The sequence below is a fragment of the Pinus tabuliformis genome, chromosome 2_1 (assembly GCF_031772625.1).
Source record: "Pinus tabuliformis cultivar Carrire ecotype Pingquan chromosome 2_1, CPIR1, whole genome shotgun sequence".
Taxonomy (NCBI): Eukaryota; Viridiplantae; Streptophyta; class Pinopsida; order Pinales; family Pinaceae; genus Pinus; species Pinus tabuliformis.
Genome location: NC_142299.1, coordinates 831,014,759 through 831,033,808, shown reverse-complemented (window position 1 = coordinate 831,033,808; position 19,050 = coordinate 831,014,759).

The window sequence follows — 19,050 nt, the reverse complement described above, 5'->3', positions numbered from 1 at the left end:
CCATGCAAAACATTCTTCTACTCAGAGATCTCCTTTTGAGACTTTTTTGGGTTTTATACCAAAGTCTCCCTTGGATTTTGTCTTTGGTAAAGACATAGCAGTTGATGGACACAGTGTTGTGGACAAAGCAACCAAGTTCATTGAATAAATCCAGGAAATTCACCAGGCAGTACAGGAACAGCTGGAAATAATCCAAGAAAAGTATAATGAGTGACATGACAAGCATCGAGTTGAGCATAGTTTTCAAGTTGGTGATCAAGTTTGGTTGTACATCAGCAAAGAAAGACTGCAAGGGGAAGGTAAAAATTTGAAACCAATTAGATATAGTCCTTTCAAAATACTTGACAAAATTGGTGAAAATGCTTTCTACCTAGATCTACCAGCTTATATGCAAATCGATTCCATCGTAAATGTTGAAAAATTGCAATTGTATGAACCTTCATTGATTGAAGATCTCGAAGAGCAAGGTCAGCTACCTTCGATTGAAGATCTTTTGCTCGAGTATCTCAATGAGCTACAAGAGGACACAGTTCTTGACAGGAGGATAAGGACTTTGTGATGGGGAAATGTTGAGTATCTTCGAGTTGGACTCAAAGGTACAAATCTGAGTAAAGCACGATGGATAGAGATTGGAAAAGTGAGGGAACTTTATCCTCACTTACTCGACAGTGAAAACCAACTTTTGTGGACCAAAAGCTTCCAGCGGGGAGGAGTGATCCAAAATGGATACATTTTTGCCTCCGGATCAAAGTCTTCAAATGCAGATGAAAGTGGTATCAAAGCAGTGAAGCACAGTCATTGGATCAGTCAGATCAACGAACGAGAGTGAGGGAGATAGACGCTAGGATTAAGTCGCGCAAAATAAAGTTAAGAAATGAAGAGATCAGATTAAACCACGTGTTAGCAAAACAAAGGAGTAGTATTCGTAAGTGGTAAGCAGTATCTCGCGCACTTATAAAATGGTAAACGGTATTCCTCAATTTCATGCGATTAACCTTAGCAGGTGACACGTAGCATGAGAAAACCACTTTTCTTGTGCGCTCTCGATCTGATATCAGTCATGCAAGAATCTACACGAGATTTCACAATAGTCATTCGATTGGACAGGTCATATCAACGATGGAGATCGTCCAGGCTAGTTGGTGAGTAGACGATGTGATAGCTGTTGCATCACGCGAGATTGATCGACGGTGTAGATCGGCCAAGATAGTTGGCGAATGGGTGATGCGATAGCCATTGGATTGGATGGGACTTGGTAATGGATATGATAAACTTGTATTTATTTTGATGTCGGGATCACCACCAGAAAAAGGCCGGATAATCGAGGTCAACCCCATGACCGTCGATCCTTTGATTTCATGTTATCGCATTATCCCAGATTCACCACGGATTGCAACTACATATGGTATATAATACCATATCACCAAAAACAGAACAAACATGCCGAAGGGTGGGACTTGGTTAACCAAGCAATCAATTTTTTAATAAACCATTGCAGGTGCCGAACGTTCCCTACCACCAGCACGTAGTCCGAGGTGGTTTTATGCGGGCACAAGGTGGTTTTTTCCACACAGAGGGTGGCTTTGCAGGGACAGACATGGTTTTGGACCATTCTAGGGGGTCTAGAGGTCACAGTGGACAATTATGGTCGAGTTTATACTCATTTGACTCGAAATCTCGAGCTAAACGCAGTGGTGATGTCCATTTTCTTATTTGAGACTCTATTTTCGATCTCATACCTGTAACAACAATTTGAAGACAAAATAAAGAGGTCAACACTAGAAGCAGAAGGACCAGGAGACGTAGCCAGAATGTCTAGTGAACTCCTTTATTAAATTTGGTTGTGTTGATGTGTTTGAATGTGTTTTCAAGTTGTTTATGTGTTTATGTCATTCAAAATATTTTCGATCTATTGCACTAAGTAACATAAGAAAATTCACACATAGTCTATAATGCCTTTTTCATTAACAGATCACATAGTAGTCTACCTATAGAACCAGAGTCCTTATCAAATTCTTGGTCTGATTACACCAGAGGAGGATTTCTCAAGGAGAAAGTCGGATGTGTCTCACTTCAAAATTTGTGGAGCCTTTGTTTACTACCATGTCTCCAAAGACTTGAGGAAGAAACTTGAGTTGATAGCAGAGTTGGGAGTTTTTTTGGGTTACACCGAAACCCCACACAATTACTAAGTGTACTTACCTTCCCTCAAAATGACAGTTGTGCAAAGGGATGTAAATTTTGACGAGGAGAAAGCAATGTGGTGTTCCCATGAGAGGGAGCTTCAGATCGCACTAGAAGAGGAGCTTTGGTATCCAAAGGAAGAGACTCAAGAAGTTGTGGAGTAGCCATAAATAGAGGATCAGAGAGGAGGCAGAGTGGAGGCATCCACTCAAGCAGAACCATCCAAAGAAGGTATAAAAAGAACTAGGGAAGTTGAAATATTGGTGCAAGATGTGAGGGAGTGTAATATCCCTAGTGAAAATTCCATGTAATAAAAGTTAATAAAAGGAAAAATAATAGCCACGGTTGATGGGACACTTATTCCAAGCTGAATGTTGGGCAAGATATCCTAGTGTGGGTGTTCATTGGTTTATTAATGGCTAAGGAAATTGGAAAAGTCAGTGGAAAAGGAGAAATAGAATTTTTGGCACATTTATTTATGAAAATAATGGAAATTGGGAGAAAAGGGAGGTGAAAGGTCATAGGTTGCATGTGAGGAGGAAATTGAAGGAAAAATAATGGAAATGAAGAAAATAGAGGCCTAGTTGATAAAAAGGCTTCTGAGGATCAATTGGTAACCTTTTGTCAGTTCAGTTTTGGAGCTCCCTCATTATTCTCTCTCTCTCACTCACTCTTGGACACTTAGATTTTTCTTGGAGAACTCTTAGAGCATGTGGCATACTTGGAGTTTTGGAGAAATAAGGCAAAGGAAGAGCAAGAAAGTGCGAGAGGACATCGAGATCAACAACTACAATGGGTTTTTCTTGTAGGTACCGAGTTGCATGTATGTTTTCCTAACTATTTTTGGCATGCATGGCATATGCATGTGGTTTATTGGTCATGATCTGTCACTGGCATGGAGGATTGCCTGGATTGACAGTGGATTTTTCCAGCCTTGCCATTTCCTAGATAGCCCTGGTGTTGTGGGTTCATTTCTTTGTTTTTTTGGTTGGTTATCATGTTTTCTTAACTTGGGTTGAGTTACTAGTTCCTGGAGCCTTGGTTGGAAAAATTCTCTGGAGCCCAATAAGATCTTGGGTTGAGTTACTAGTCCTGGAACCTTGGTTGGAAAAATGCTTTGGAGCCCTATGTGTGTTGAGTTACTAGTCTTGGAGCCTTGGTTGGACAAATGCTCTGGAGCCCAATATAAGTTGTGGGTTGAGTTACTAGCATTGGATACTTGGTTGGAACAAACACTCTAGATCCTTGGAAGGCTTGGATAGAGACCAATATGATGATGGTTTTGTGATGTCTGACCGTGAGGTGGAGTCATTGTTTGATGGGTTGAGGTGGTTGGCCTCTGAAAGCCCTGGATGGTTTTCGATTGATAATTTTTATGATATTCCACATTTATGCTTGGAATATGGCATGGGGGGAATGGCTGAAGAGAGATTTGACGCAGCCATTCTATGATCAGGTGGTACGGGGTAGTCCCATCCCAGGTTTGGATTTTCATCATTAATATGAGGTTATTTGTCCTTATATTTATATGAGAATTATATTAGTTTATATGTGGATCATATGGCTTTGATTTCCTTGGTATTTTTATTTCTATTATGTTGGTCATGTATATGTTTTATGACAGTAGTTGTGTATGCTCTCATCATGTTTTTACTTGTAAAAGAATGAACAACGTATCTATGACCTAACAGATGAAATTGTAGCTAATGCATTGAGGCATTAATTCTTCTTAGCGATTCTCATATGAGTATGAGACCCATATGCTTATATATTTTGTTTACACCTGTAGATTACATATTTGTGATATGTTTGACGAAATGCCTATCATGGCTAGTAGGGGTCTAGTCAAGCGCTTGTTCAAGTATTTGCATTTGCAGCATTGTTTCATTGTTATCTTTTTGTTCTAAAGGTGTCATTCAATTTTGGGCAATGACCTGGGCTCTAGGCCTGAAAAAGTGGCTCAAATCCCAAGGAAGCTGGCATAGCACTATTAAAAATAGTCCTTGGATGCTAAAATGGCTTGTCATGAGAGCATCCAGAACCTCCTGGACACTATCAGGCCCATAGCATGGGAGCGTCCAGAGGTTAAGAGACCTAAAACCTCAATGGGACCCAGGGGTTGGTTACCAGAAGTGTTGGGATGGTTCTTAGGGGTCTTGTAGTTGATGTGGATGGTATGTATGATGCATTTCCGTTGATTCCATTTCCTTAAGGTCACCTAGGAGTTTGAATCCAATTATAGTAGTATATCGTCATATATTTACCTCGGTTGGTTGGTTACTTAGGTATATGTGGGAGGAGGGTTTTACATAGTTGTATCAGGACATGGTTCTCCCCTTAGACTAGATGGGTTGTGTGTGGGTCATGCATTCATGTCGGTTGCATGTGTGTCTATTGTATTGTAGAGCCATGTGCTTGTTGCATTTGTATGTTATGAGTGTATAGTTGATTATGCATTATTTATGCATGTTAATGTTCACATGAGGTCAAAAGTACAGTGATGTGGTGGTTGTTATCATGCATGAGATCATGGTATGTGTAGTTGATATGGTCATGCATTGATGACTGGACTCTAGCTAGAATGATGGGTACATGGTTATATTCTTATGTGTTATGTTTCTATATGTTGTCATGAGTATGTTATACATGTATCATGTTGATTTGTTGATCTTGCAGATGAGGTATCCTCCCCGAACTATACTAAGGTATGTTGGTTTATTGTGATTTGGTTTAGCTGACATGATATACCTTGCAGGAAGAATATCAAAATGGCTAGCAAGATGGTAGACTACAAAGACTCTCCCTATGGATCAGATGAGCAGCATGGTGTTGGGAATTCTTCCGATTTGGCAGATACACTGAGAATATTAAAGGAAGAAATAAGGAGTTGTAAGGTAGACAATGACCGAATCATACAGGCACAGGAGAAACTTGCAGAGGTAAATGCAATGATACTTCATAGTTTGTCAGAATTGCGGTGACAAGGACCACTTCATATCAGCCATGAGAAGGAGGAAAAAACTAACGGGTCATATGGCAGTAGGTTGCATGGTGGTCACAAGTCAAATAGAGATGACATAGTTAGACATGGTAGATTTTTGGATACTCCAGATAGAAGAGGTGATAGACATAGGTACTATTCTATTTCTGGTTCTGACAAGCATGATGATCAACATAGTTATCATCCTTACAGGAGGAGTGATGGGGGTATTTTTCAGATGAGTTTAAGAAAGCAATGCCACCTGCATTTCATGGAGAGATGAAGAAATCGCAGGATGCAGAGGCATGGTTTCTTGGCATAAGGAAGTTCTCCAGGTTGCATGATTACTTAGACAGCATGAAAGCCAAAATAGCTACATTCAGTGTCAGAGGTAAAGCAAACATTTGGTGGGAAGACATGAAGAATGTCAGAGGTATACATGAGGAGGACTTGACTTGGAATGAGTTTGAGTGGTTATTCAAGAAGAAGTACTTATCAAAGAGATACTTTGATGAAAGGGAAAAGGAATTCTATGAGTTAAATATGGGATCTATGATAGATGAGAATTACACTAGTAGTTCTTGGAGCTAATAAGGTATGTACCCTACCTCATGGAGGAGAAGGACAAGATTCAGACATTCACTAGTGGGTTATCAATGCCATTCAAAGACAGGATTGAGTTCAATGAACCTAGATCATTGGAGGAGGCCATTCGAAATGTAAAGCATTGTTATGAACAATCGAAGCGCAAGTCCGAGACTAAGCTGGACTGGAAAGGCAATGCAAATAACAAGGGAAATTAGGAAAAGAAGCGAGTAAGACCTCAAGATTCAGGTAATAAAGAGAATGTTGCACCACCTAAGAATTTCAATGCATCTGACAGGGGACAAGGACTTCAAACAAAGGAGCAGAATAAGGAGCACGTAAGGTGTTCGAATTGTGGAGGGGATCATCACATGAGAGATTGTCCATAGTATAAGGGTGGTAGACCTTGGATATAGTGTGCAGGAGGCACAGACTATTGGGAATGTTGGCTAGATTGTTCCTTGTATTTATGAAGCATTGGATAACAAACAAGCCAAACATCAGGAATCTATCATTGAGATGGCCAGTAAGCTTTTTTTTCAAGTTATTTCTATTTTGATTGACCCTAGATCTAATTATAGCTATGTTAGCCCTGACTTGGTGGATAACTATGGTTTGAGTAAGGAATTGCATGCAAAATATTGGTTAGTGTAGTTGGCTATAGGTACAAAGAAGCGAGTTCATCATTGGGTAAGATCTTGTACATTTGATTTGAATGGTATGCCTACTGCATCACATTTGAATGTATTACCAATGGGATCATACAATATGTTGTTGGGCATGGATTGGTTGTACCTTCATAGAACCGAGGTGGATTGCTATGACAAATCCATTGAGTGCCTGGATGACAATGGGGAACAAAGAGTTTTGTGAGGTAAGAAGAAAGCAACATCAGTTAGAATGGTGACAGCTATGTAAGCAAAGCATAGTCGTAGGAAAGGGTGTGTGTTATTCACAGTGCACATTTCTAGTGACAAAGGTAAGGATGTTGAGGATGTAAATGTTTTGAGAAGGTACCCAGTTCTACATCAATTCCAGGATGTATTTCCTAAGGATATTTTAGAGTTTCCACCTCACAGGGAGGTAGAATTTTCCATTGATTTGGTGCCAGGAGTAGCTTTGGAATCAAAGGCACCTTATAGGATGAGTACACCTAAATTGGTATAGTTGAAGTTGCAGTTGAAGGAAATGTTGGACAATGGATACATTATGCCAAGTGTATCACCTTGGGGCAAACTGATATTATTTGTGAAGAAGAAGGATGGTACTCTCATATTATGCATTGACTATAGGCAGTTGAACAAAGTGACTATCAAGAACAGGTATCCATTTCCAAGGATTGATGACTTGTTCGATCAGTTGAAGGGAGAAGAAGTGTTCTCAAATATTAATTTGAGATTGGAATACCACCACGTATGCATAAAAGAGGAGGAAATTTACAAGACAACATTCTAGACCAAGTATGGGCATTATGAGTTTGTTGTAGTTCCATTTAGTTTAACTAATTCCCCAGCTACATTTATGTGCTTGATGAATAGTGTGTTACATCCTTATTTTGATAATTTTTTTATTATGTTCATCGATGACATATTGGTATATTCTAAAAATGAGGAAGAGCATACTGATCATTTAGCAACAGTGTTGAGGTTGTTGGGAGAGCATCAGTTGTATGCTAAGCTCAGTAAGTGTAGCTTCTTTCAGATTGAGGTACACTACTTGGGACATGTTGTTTCCAAGGAGGGCATAGTAGTGGATCCATAAAAGATAAGGGCCATCATGGATTGGGTAACTCCTAGGAATGTGGATGAGGTGATATATTTCATGGGGTTGGTAGGCTATTACAGGAGGTTCATCAAGAACTTCTCGCAGATTGCTTATCCTCTTACATCAATGCAGAGGAAAGGTAAGAAGTTTGAATGGACAGAGGAGTGTGAGGCCAATTTTGAGTAGCTTAAGCAGTTGTTGACACATACACCAGTGTTACAGATTGCAGATCCAGAAAAAGAATTTGTAGTATGTATATATTCTTGCAAGGGATGACTTGGTGGAGTCCTTATGCAGGAAGGACAAGCAGTGTGTTATGAGTCATGAAAACTAAACGAGCACAAGAAGAACTACCCGACACATGATCTTGAGTTAGCAGCGATCATACATGCATTGAACATGTGGAGGCACTATCTTCTTTGCAGGAGGTTTGTTCTGATGAGTGATCACATTGGGTTGAGGTATTTGTTTAACCAACGGAATTTGAATGCTCAGTGTTGAGTTTTTAATATGGGTTTATAAATTCAACCCCTCGTACATTTGCAAATCTGGGATTCATTGGTTATTTCAACATTATCATGCAAGGTCTATGCAGGCCACGGGTTCCCTACCCAGTATTGAGGAATTACAAAAGACAAGGCCCAATGAAAGTAAATAACACTAACAACAATCTGAAGTAACAACAGTTAGAAATCATAGAAAAATTACAAAGTAGTAAAGAAAGAAACAACGATTATAAAACATTAATAATATAACTAAGAAGCATACCTATACACACAATTGTATCCAACAACACTTGATCAAGAAAGTGGGCCCAACTCTCCAATCAGGGTTGTGGCTGAGAATTAGAGATCACACAAAATTACAGTAAGTTGAAATTCGCATTAATCATAAAAGGAGTTACAAAATAGAGTTCTATTGTTACATGCAAAATAAAGTTTGTTGTTCTTCTCAATTGTGCCTTACTTATAGATTCATCATCACATAAATAGCATTTAACAACCCAGAGATCATGGTGATCTTGTATGTCCAAAAATATACAATAATTTCTCAAATAAAAACAAATTAAAAAGGTAGTAATCAAAGTTGGTTCTGCCAACTATTCAACAATTTATCAGTTTAATGGTTCAGACCTTAAATAGTGATACCATTCTGTAGTCAATGGCATCACACTGGGTTCTACTTCGTTGAACAACATCCGATATAAATATGCAGGGAATTTTGTCACCAAATTGTCTAAGCATTGTTCCCCTATGGTTGTCGCTTCATTGATTAACAATTCAAGAAGACATGCCAATACAATATAACTTTTCATTGATTGGGATACAAATCGACCTCATAAGAGCTATAAAATAGATAAAAATGAACAGGTGAAAGTAGGTAAAAATGGGTAATTCCATTGGCCAACATCTCCCCCCAATTGGCTTGGTTGCATGTCCTCACACGAACAGCTTCATGCATAGATCAGGGTTAGACCCACTGTGACTGACATGGAGTTGGGTGAGATCATATTGTTTCTCCATATCAGTCCCAGGTAGTTGATACCCATTTGTATGAACGATGTCCTTCCACCAATATTCATCCACAACATAAGTCGTCCCATACTAATCAGAAGGAAACCAAATAATAGGAAATTGGAACCTTAACCCCAGCCAACCAACTCCACAGTGTTGCATAGAAATATAGCATGGAACTCTCTGCAATGCTCTTGAAAAGTTGGGTTCCCCAAAGGTTTCTTGTGCCCGTACTGCTGATGATGAAAGTGTCCAAGGCTTTTGACAAACATCCTTGGCTTCTTCCTGAAAAGTTCAAATCTCTTATGCACAGGTTGGAACACCATCAATGTGCCATAAGAATCCAGTCTTTTCATCCTTCTAATTTGAGAAACCAACTGTGTTTAGTAAAAATAACCCCAAATTGGAAATGCTCCAACCTAATCATCAATGGATGATTTACTTGATTTTCCTCAAATGTATCAGGGGCCTTTTTTCCATTTGACTTGATTAATCGCAAAAGATGTAAAATCTCTCAGTTGAATATCTCCTACAAATGGTATTGGGTTAAATGATTGATCAATTCCTAGGATATAATCATGCATGTATAGCTCACATAGAAAATGTTGGTTAATATGATTATTAGCTCTCAAAATCCTTAACAATTGCATGGGGTCTTCTATTTTGTGACTTAACTCCTAGTGAGTACTTTCCAAATATAAAAAACAAATATTTATCATGAAGAAAAAGGGCGTAATAGTTAGCAGGGGCTCATCATGACATCATTTGTTGTGCTAACGTGAACATCTCATCCTTATCAGTATTCAGCAACTAAATCTATTGCTGCAATTATCTGATCTTCTTTTGCAATTTTTATTGTTGTTGTTGAGCTTTTTTTATCTGAGTTATATAATTGGCAACTGCCTTTGCCACATTCTCTCAAATTTATTTTATTTCTTTCTGATGAGCTTCCGTGGGAATCGCCCCATGCTGGAAACTAAAAGTAGTGGACTTCCATTTTTGGAATTATGTTGCCAAAATAAACTCGCATGCTTCTTCTAAACAGATGATTGCCTCGGTCTGTGTGGATGTCGAGATCACCTCTCTATATTTTATTTGGGTAGATGACGAGACTACCACCATATACTTTGTCTGTATAGCCAACAAAACTGTCCCACTTGTTCCAAGGGTTGCGATCGTTTGGCCAGGATTTATTTTTCATTTTCATTTTTTCCATTTCCGCAACTGCATCACCTGTTTCCTTAACTTTGTAGTTTCCATTTTTAACTTAACGTTCTCTTTTAACAATAGTCGGTTTTGACACTGAACGGGAGCTTTCCTTTTTACAAGTTCCTCATCAAATTATTTTTTTACCTTAGTCTCTTCCATTTGTCTCAAGGTTTGTATTGGTCCTTGTGGAGCAGTACTAGAAAAATCATCAACAGGTTCCCGTTTTATCACAATTTCCTCCATATGTTTTGATGTTGGTACTTGTGGAGTAGTGTTAGCAAACTCATCAACAGGTTATTGTTTTACTAAAATTTCCTCCATCTGTCTCGAAGCCGGTACTGGTTCTTATGGAGCAGTATCAACACATTCTTCAATAGACTTTGGCACTCTTATATTTGTTCGAAAGTCTCTACTAGTTCTTGTAGAGCATTACTGGAAACATCTTCTTCTCGCAATTGCTCTAAAGCCAACACTGATTATTGTGGAGTAGTATCAGCCACATCCTCTCTTTTCATATGTTCTAAATCCATCGACACTGGTTCTTGTGGAGCAGTATCGGCAACAACCTCTTCCTCCAATTGCTCTGAAGTCGAAATTGGTTCTTGTGGAGCAGTGTCGGCAATAACCTCTTCTTCCATTTGTTCTAAAGTCGACACTGGTTCTCGTGGAGAAGTATCAGCAACAACATATTCTTCCATTTTCTCTTAGGCTAACACTGGTTCTTGTGGAGCAGTATTAGAAACAACCTCTTCTGCAACAACTCCTAAAAACTTCAAATTGGGAGGAAAGACTTCTTCTATTACTGTGTGGGTAGGAGAACGGAATTTCCTCGATCCTCTTGGCAGGGAATCCATAAGTGGTGAGGGAGAGGGAGTAGCTTCAGCTTCCATGTTGCCAACATCCTCTGTTTTGGTCTACTGAATTCCTTCCCCATCTCTCGAATCATCTTGTTGGTACCTCATTTCTTCATCCCCTTTCTCCTCTACCTCCTCCAGTATTTGTTCCATTTCTTCTTCCTCGAGCAATTCCTCTTCTAGGCTTACAAGCACCATGGTTGAAACTTCTTCCTCTGACAATTCAACCAATTGTGACCAAATTATAGTGTCTATAACAAGGCATGAATTACCAGCAATCTAACAAACCCATGATTTGTAAGGATGGCCAACACCTAGCACGAGCGGCGTGCAGACCGGGCCATCAATTCTAAATTGTTCAGAAGGAAGAAAGTAATATTTATAGCATGCACTTGGCAAAATCAAAGACAGGCTAAGAGCTTGAAATGATATTTAAGGAGAATAAAAAACCGACCTTCACAAGTGATATACCAAATTAAGAAATATGTGACGTCTGACCAGGGTTGTGGCAGTGATTTCCAATCATATCCCTTTCCTTGCTACACCACATTCTCCCCCGCCTGTAGGAACAGTTCTAAAAACTCTCGCAATGTCACTCTTCTAATAAACCACTTATGTCTGTCCTGTGATAACCCATTGACCACTGCAATGAATTTCTCAATTACTTGGACTTCTAATCCGCGGACCCTAGAGTGATTTCCTTCTAGGTTTAATGAAAATTCTATTGTTACTCCTTCATCAAATCCCTGTAGCCGCTCAAAGTAAGTATGTCAGCCCACATTTTGGAAAATTTTCCATACTTATAGTTGGCGTTGTACCTGTTATGTATTCTCAGGTTCATTTTTGATAGCCTGGCCACCCATTCCTGTGGTAGCGTTTGGAGTAGCAGTGAGTCGCTGAGGGAACAGTTAGCTGAGAAACTACATAGTAACGGAAATGGTGACAAGAGAAATGAATCCGAGAGAGGGTTATGGTAAAACCATCGATAATCATGGTAATAATTATGGTAATAATTTCAAACATTGGAAATGACTGCATTTAAATGTTGACATGTGTATTCGTACATGGTGTAATTTCTAATGAGTGTTGGTATATGTGAAGGATATAGATGGAGATATGATACAAGTGGGTAATAATGCCATGTTAATGGTATTATTGGATAATTTAAATGGTTTTTTAATGAGGTACGATATTAACGATAAATGGTATCATTATTATTAAATACGATAATCTCCCCCCAACTCAGGTATGGTCGTCCTCAGCCCTAATTGGTCATGTCATTAATGAAATGTCAATTAAATCCATGGAGTTGTTCAGGGATGTACCTGACAACATACCGTAGTGGATTATTAGCATCGATAAAGTATCAGCACCAGTGGAGTATCAGTGTTGACAAACTTTCAGCACCAGTGGAGTATCAGCATCAACAGAGTATCAACACCAGTGGAGTATCAACATCGGCAGAGTATCAGCACCAGTGGAGTATCAACATCGGCAAATGGTGAAATGGAGACAATTGATATGATGCAATAGGAGTAGCAGCAGGAAAAATGTTGCAATTGGAGTAGCAACAAGGGAAGGAAAAAGAACGTTACAAAAGGGAAAAAGAGAGATGAAACTGGAGTAGCAGCAAGAGAATAGGAAAAGAGTGTTGCAACTTGAGTAGCTACAAGGGAAAAGGAAAAGTGTGTTGCAAAAAAAAGGAAAAGAGAGTTGCAATTGGAGTAGCAGCAAGGGAAAGGGAAAAAGAGCGTTGCAACGGGAGTAGCAACAAGGGAGGGAAAAAGAGCACTGCAAAAGGGGAAAAGAGAGTTGCAACTTGAGTAGTAGAAAAACTCAACTATTATTATTATTATTATTATTATTATTATTATTATTATTATTATTATTATTATTATTATTAGTAGTAGTATTAGTATTATTATTATATTTTTTAATTTTTCCTTTTTAACATTTTTCTTTTTTTTATTCAATATGAGGTGTAGAGGAAGAATTTTTTGCACAAATGAATTCAAAACCATAATCATAAGAAAATTGTCTAATAAAGGAGTCCCTAGAGGTCGGATGGTGATACAACATGAGGCGATGTCCATTTACAAGTAAAAGAGTATCTGCATCATCTAATGTTATGAGTTTAACAGTTACATTGTCAAAACACTGTGTCGACCTCATATGGACCCATCCATCTTGAGCAGATCTTTCCTTTAAAATCTTTGAATCGGGAATCATAGAGTAATGCCCAATCACCTTTTTGAAACACCTTTTTCTTCATAAATTTATCATGCCACTTAGTTCATTGTTGATGGATTGTGGTAGTGTTTTGTACAGCTACCAAATGGATTTCATCTAACTCGTTGAGTTGATCCAGTCGGTGTTTCTAGGCTGTTGTAAGATCTAGATATACTTCCAGATTTTTCCTAGGCATTTTGACCTTGAATTCCACCAAAATCAAAGAGGATTTCTCATACACAAGTTCATATGGTTAAACCCCCGTTGTATTCCTCCATGTAGTTTTATATGCCCAAAGTGCTCCAGGGAGATTTTCAACCCAATTTCGATGATTGGTTAGCCATAGTCTTTTTAAGAATATTTTCCAATACTTTATTTGTGCTCTCTACCTGAACATTCACCTGAGGATGATATGGGGATGTCACTCAGTGTTTGATTCCATATTTCTCCAGAAGTGTTGCTATTGAATGTGATGTAAATTGTGCCCCTCCATCTGAAACTATTTCCCTGGGTCCCTCATATTGGGAAAAGATTTGTTCAAACAGAAAGTCTAAGACAGTTTGTTCAGTGCCTTTTGAAATGGCTTTGGCTTCCACCCATTTTGTCACAGTCTGTAAAGACAAGGATGTGGACTTTCTGATGATACGGAGGATTAAACAGCCCAACAAAATCTATATCCCATTTCTCAAAGGGCTCAAGGACTAGTTAAGTCTTCAGTGGCATTTCATATGATAGAACAGGCTGGCCCATTCGTTAACAGTTGTCACACCCCTGAACATATTTTCTAGCATCCTAAAATATAAAGGGCCAAAAGTATCCCATCTGCAGCACCTTATGACCAGTTTGTTTATCAGCAAAGTGTCCTTCGCAAGGTTCATCGTGGGCAAATTTTAGAACATCATAGATCTCATCCTTGCCTACAAAACATCAGATTTGTTGATCCGGTCTGGTGTAGAAGGGGTACCCTTTTATCCATGTATAATGGGAACTCTGCTAGATAATTCTTTGTTGTTCCCTATATGACAAATGATGAGGTACCTTACCTGTAGCAAGATAGTTAGCAACACATGCATACAAAGGGGTGTGAGTAGAAATTGCCAAAAGATGTTCATCAAGAAAACTATCTTCTATAGGTGTATCTTCATTATTAATATTCAGCCTAGACGGGAAATCTATTGCCACATTACCCTTTCCTAGTTTCTCTACAATAGTGATATCAAATTCTTGTAACAATAATAATCATCTTGTGATTCGTCTAGGAGTTATAGGTTTGTTCATAAGATACTTGATGGTTGAATGATCTATATGAACAAAGGTGGGGTACCCCGTAATATAATGACAAAAAAATTTAACAGCATAAATGAGAGCCAAAAATTCCTTCTCAGTTACCGTGTAATTGGGTTCAGCAAGAGTTAAATTCTTGCTGACATAGTAGATTTCATACGTCTTCTTATCTTCCTATTGTCCCAAAACCACCCCAAATTTTGTATGGGAAGTGTCCATAGAGATGTGGAATGGAATTTTCCAATCGGGGCCATGCAATATTAGAGCCTAACAAACTAATTTCTTGATCCCTGAAAAATTCAATTCACAAGCATCAGTCCACACACATTCTACATCTTTAGACAGTAGTTGGAAAAGTGGAAATGTTATCTTAGAACAAAATTATATGAAGCATTGACAATACCCAACATAACCAATAAAAATTCATGACGTTGTCTCTATCTTCGGAGTGGGAAAATTTAAGATTACCTCGACCTTTGCGGGATCAACCCGTATTCCTACAGCTGAAAGTAAATGCCCTAGGACGATCCCTTCTTCCATCATCATATGACATTTCACAGTGCTAAGAGAAACATGAGTCTATTTACATCATTTAAGTACCTTTTCTAAATTTTCCAAACCATCTTCAAAAGAATCACCATATGGGGTAAATTCATCCATATAAATTTCAACATTGTCATTAATCAAATCATAAAAGATTCCCAATATTTTCGTTGGAAAGTAGAAGGTGCATTACAGAGTCCAAACGAGAGGACCCGGTATGCAAAATTTCTCTAAGGTAAAGTAAAAGTGGTCTTATCTTGATCTTCAAGAGCTATCTGGATCTAGTTATATCCACTGAACCCATCCAGGAAAGAAAATAACTTCTTTCTGGCTAGTGTGTCAAGAACCTGGTCGATGAAAGGTAAGGGAAAGTGATATTTCTAGGTAGCTTTATTTAGCTCCCTATAATTAACACAGATCCTCCACTTGTCATTTTTCTTTGGGATAGTGACTAATGGGGATACCCATTGACTGTCAGAGATCGGATAAATAAACCCAACATCCAATAACTTATGCAGTTCTTCCTTAACAATGTTTTTCAAAGCAGGATTCATTCTTCTTTGTGGTTGGCGAACAAGATGACATTCCTCTCTTATATATATGTGATGGGTACATAAATCAGGATGAATCCCCTTCATATCCGTGTATTCCCAAGCAAAGGCCTCATTTTCACTCCGAATAATTTTTAACAGTTGTTCAGTTTGGGAGGACAATAAATTGGGATTAATGTTCAGTTTTTTCGTTGGATCGTTCTCTACTAGAATACTATTATGGGTTGTTGTGACAGGAACATTTTCAGTTTTAGTTTTTGGTTGAAAATCTTCCTGGGTAGTACATCTCATAATAAACTCTAATAGTCGTCGGGTCAAGCAAGAAATGGAATCGGGATCACTGATAAACGTACCAATAGCATCGTCTTTTGTTTCTTATTTGAAACAAAGAGATTCCCCAATATTGAGAATTGGTGTAATATTTTCATTTTCAGGTTCAGACTCATACCAGAGGGAAGGCTTTTGTGCTAGGGTAAACCCTGGTTTGACCGATGAGCTTGGTTTTGCGGGAGGGTAAAGAACAAGGTTCTTTGTAATCTCTCCATTTGATATTACCATGTTTCCCGATCGACACTCAATGTAGGCATCGGACGTAGCGAGCCATGGCCTTCCTAAGATCAAGGGGTGCCCCCCTACCAGAGATTGAGTGTGCAGTACTAAGAGATCGACAAGGTATTCCCAAGAATCCACGGAAATGATTACATCTTCCAATTTTCCTACAGGTCTCACAGTAGATCGATTTGCAAGTTCTAGAACCATTGGGGTTGGTTTAAGATTAAGTAAGCCCAAAGTAAGTATAGTTTTTGATGTTATAACGTTAATTGTAACCCCAAGGTCTACCAAAACATTTGAAATATCAACCCCATTGATTTGGACTATGAGGATCAGGTTTCCTGGGTCACCATATTTGACGGGTATAATTTTTCCCAACATTATGTCTGACAAATTCCCCATGACATGAATAGTAGGTGGGTCTTTTGGCTTCCTCCCAGGCTTCTTGGAGCACAATTCCCTAATTGTTTTAGCATAAATTGGCACATCCTTCATGGCCTAGAGTAATGGGATTTTAACAAATAGATTATGTAATTCCCCCAAGAGATAAAATTTAGGTTGAGGAATTTGTTTACTTAGGGACAACCTCTCAGGATAAGGTGGGCCTGTGTGACCCCCTCGAGTGACAATTGTTTTGGTGGGGGGTTGTTGTTCCATAGCAATTTGTGTTGGATTACCCCCAACTTCCCCAGAGGGGTGTTTAAGTTCTGGTTCTAAGACTTCGTCATTAGTTTGTTCAATAATTATTGGTGAATTCTTTGTATTCACAACTCATCCAGATCAAAGATTCAATTCATTTCATTCTAAAGTGGTGATACCATATGCAGGGAGGTTGAGTGTCTCAACCTATTGGGATCCCATATTATTCAAGTTCAGGTTGGGTTGAACATGTAGTTAAGGATGAAGAGGAGGAGTACTAGTGGAGGAATTGGGTGGGAGCTATAATTTTTGTTGTGTCATAAGCTGGGGTAGTTGATTTGTAGGAAGAGAGGTTCCATGCCAGTTCTGAGACCAAGAAGGGACTGGACTAGGTTGGGGTGACCATGACTACCAAGGAATAGGATATTGATAATAATGTGGCCATGAAGGTGGAAATGGTATAGGCTGAGACCCAAAATTCCAATTATTAAAGTATTGAGAAGGGTCTTGAGTCATACCTTGATTCATATTTTGTGGTCATGGTTGCCATGACTTCTTTGGTCCCATAAAATAGAGTTGGTATGTCTCTTCATTTTCTCCCTAAAAAAATACCTTCAGCCCAGGAAGTGATGGACACATGCTGGTGGAGTGGTTTTTCTCACATATTGCATAGGTTTCAACGGTATTAAGTGGACACTCCTTTAGTGGGTGCTTCTTCCTACACTGTGGGTAGAAGATGGCCATTGGTTTCTTGGCTTCAATATGTTTATGTTTTTCTTGCAAAAAATATAGCTGTGAAGACAATGTGCTTAAGATGTCAGTTCTCAAATTGTCTAATAAGTTCCCAATTTCTACTTTTTTCACCCCACTATTGGATGATTTGAGAGCTTGTGTCCCTTACTATGGCCCAATCTTTGTAGATTGTATTTAAAGTATTCCACAAAATCCTACATATTCTCATCCTCCTTCTGCATAGTATTGAATATTTTTTCTTTAATGTCTCGAGACTTGCAGTAGTCTTGATATTTTTCGAGGAAAATTTGCTTCATATTATCCCATGTCGTAATATATTTTCCTCCTATACCCATAAACCAATGCAATGTTGTCCCTTTCAAAGTAGTAGGGAATATCTTCAGTTTTTGAGCATCTAAAACATAATCATATCCTTGGAAGACAACATCGAACTCGAAGAGGAATGTATTTGGATCCTTAGAAGAGAGACCATGGAAATTAGGTAATGTTGTTAGAGGAATAGGTTTCATGGGTGCATCGCCCATAATTTCTCCAATTGGAAATTCAATTATAGAAGTTGTGTTGTTGGCCATGAATATCCTCCAATATTTGCTTAGAATTTCAGCAGGTTCGGTTGTTCCACGATACGCGTTTGAGTTTGCTTAATAGTGCTTTCTCGATCAGGCGAAGGGTTTACTCCCCCTACCTCTTCTTCTTCGGTACCTTCAACACTTAATTCCTCAGATCCTCTACTCCCTTCTTCCTCTTCTTTGTACTTTGTTTCTCTATTTAGGAGGGATCTAGTTGCGAAATTGTTTGGGGTCTAGATCCCGTCATAGGTTGATAAAAAGGCAAGCTAGATGGTTGGCCACGATCAGTGAGTTTGACTTCAAGATCAGGTACATCAAAGGAAAGGAGAACATGTTAGCAAATTCTCTTAGCAGATGGGTATAGGTTAGTCACTTAGCAGTTATGAGCTCCTATGGGACAAACGTACAGGATAAGATCTTGCAGGCAGGTCAGTAGGATGTTAGGTATATGGAGATTATGCATAGGTTGTAGCAGACTACAGGTACAGGTACATGTGGTGGTACAGGTACAGGTGCACAGGATGTTATCTATTGCCTTAGAGAATATGGATTAGTTAGATTCATAGACAATATATATGTGCCAGAAAATAGTGAGCTCAAGAAGGTGATCTTGAGGGACTTTCATGCGAAACCATATTCAAGACACCCATGCTATCAGAATACATTAACCGCAATGAAGAAATTTTATTATTGGTTGAATCTAAAGAAGGATGTAGCAGAGATTGTGGTTAGGTGTTTTGATTGTTAGCATTTGAAGTCAAAGTGTAAGCATCCATGTGGACTACTACAATCGATTGCGATTCCATAATGGAAATGGGGGATCATTTTCATGGACTTCAT